At 31.5% G+C, this 2,323-nt stretch overlaps 1 non-coding gene across 1 annotated transcript; it reads left to right on the top strand.

Moving 5' to 3' along the window:
• The first annotated feature begins 1,755 nt into the window (after positions 1–1,755).
• Positions 1,756–1,857, top strand: LOC122496633. The gene has a single exon (XR_006300883.1). It is a non-coding gene; the product is annotated as a U6 spliceosomal RNA (small nuclear RNA).
• Positions 1,858–2,323: the final 466 nt, after the last annotated feature.

Below are 2,323 nucleotides of genomic sequence, written 5' to 3'. Positions count from 1 at the left end.
CAGTTAAAATCAGAGACTGTCATATTGGATATTTTGTATATACCAAACTATATGCTGCGTACAATAAAACCACATAAACGTAAAGACAGAGATAGGCTAAAAAGTAAAGCATATCATTGCAAGTAGAAATGGAAAGAAAGCAGTAACAGCTACATTAATGTCACATAAAGTAGACTTCAGAACAAGGACGTTTATGAGTTAAATAATGACATCACAAAATGATAAAGATGACAATTCCCCAAGAAAATATATAATTCCTAAATGTGCATACATCTCATAACAAAGCAAACATGAAGCAACAACTAATAGCACTAAAAGTACTATTACACATCCACAATTATATTTGGAGACATTAATATTCCCCTTTCAATACTTGAATGAACAAAATATAAACAACAATATCAAAGCATTTGGCCTAATTGACATTTATAACCCCTCTTTAGTGAGAACAGAAAATGCACATTGTTTTCAAGTGCAAATGAGATACTCAGAAAGAAAAGCTATATTGTGAGTCATAAAATAAAAAAAAATGTATATTTAAAAGTCTAGTCATTATAGGTCTATTTGGTCTTACTGAATTGCAGTGAAGTAAGAAATATATTGGGAAAATCTTCAAATATTTGAAAACTAGCTCCCTTGTTTAAATGTTTATTCATTCATTCATTCATTCATTCATTCATTCAGAGAGAGAGAGAACAGGGGAGGGAAGGGGGGGCGGAGACAGAGAATCCCAACTAGGCTCTGGCCTGTCAGCACAGAGCTGTGAGATCACAACCTGAGCCTAACCCAAGAGTCTGACGCTCAACCAACTGAGCTACTCAGGTACCCTGGAAATTAGCTCCCTTCTAAGTAACCAATGGGTGAAAGAGAAAAACAGAAGAAAAAATTTTTAAAAATGTGAAGAGAATGAACATAAAGGCACAATATATCAAATGTATGGAATACAGCTAACGTAATCTTTAAAAAGAAATGTATACCATTAAAGACTTACATTATAAAAGAAGAACTTTCTAAAATAAATGAACTATGCTTCTACCTTAATAGGCTGGACAAGGAGCGGCAAATTGATTTCAAAGCAAGAACAAGGGAGAAAATGAAATACAGGAGCACAAGACACAAAACTGACAAAAGAATAACAAATAAGAAAACTCAATTAAATGAAAAGCCAGTTCTTCAAAAAAAAATTGGTAAATCTTATCAAGCTCTAAAATCCAAGAAATAGATACAATAGAAGACACAAACAACCAATATAAGGAATAAATGATGGGATAACATTACAGACACTACAAATATTAAAAATATACTTAAATAAAATTACAAAAATCTATGCTCATTATTTTGATAATTTAGGTGAAATACAAAATCTTTGACAGAAACAAACTGCCAAAGCTCACCATAAATAGACTGAATGCCCTATGTTTAATAAGAAACAGTTACAAATCTTCCCATATAGGAACTCCAACCACAGATGGATTCAGTGGAAAATTATACTAAACATTTAAGTAGGACATCATATCAATTTTATGGGCACTGTTTCTAAATATAGAAGAAATAACACATTTTAAAAGGCAAGTATTAATGTGATACCAAAGCTCAATAAAAACATCTTAAGAAATGAAAATTATAGAGCCAATATCCTTCATAAACACAAATACAAAAATTCACATCCAAGCATTAGCAAATAGAAACCAATAACGTGTAAGATAATATAACATGACCAAGTGAGTTTCATCTCCAAAAAAAAAAAAAAAAAGCTCAATATTCAAAAATCAGTCAAGGTAAAGATACAGGGATTAGCATGGCCCCTGCACAAGGATGACACTCAAATTCAAGAAGAAAATTCAAGAAGAGTTTTTTGCTGAATGCTGTGGATCAGGATACAGTGTCAGGCATGGAAGTCACTGTCCACATTTGAGAAGGACAGAATTACCACCAGGACATTGAAGGCCCTCAATCCTCTGTCCCCAAACCTACTTTTTTTTTTTTTTTTGCTAATAAAATATTTTTTCTTTTACTTCTAAAAAAAAAAAAAACTCAAGGTGATTCACCTCATTGACAAAGATGCAAAACCACATGATCATATCAGCAGATAAAGAAACATTTCTTTAACAAAATTCATATATATTTATTTATGCAAACTAGAAATGGAAGTGAATGTCTTCAACCTGATAGAGAGATCTATAATAAACCTAACATACACATCAGGTAACATACATACTGTGTTTAATAATGAACAAAGAATAAAACCACATCAATAGGACAAGAAAAAATAAAACCAATTTTGTTCACAGCTAACATGACAGTCTTGATAAAATACCAAAAT

Source organism: Prionailurus bengalensis, chromosome A1 (genome assembly GCF_016509475.1).
Source record: "Prionailurus bengalensis isolate Pbe53 chromosome A1, Fcat_Pben_1.1_paternal_pri, whole genome shotgun sequence".
Taxonomy (NCBI): domain Eukaryota; kingdom Metazoa; phylum Chordata; class Mammalia; order Carnivora; family Felidae; genus Prionailurus; species Prionailurus bengalensis.
This window is presented reverse-complemented; position numbering and strand designations above follow the sequence as displayed.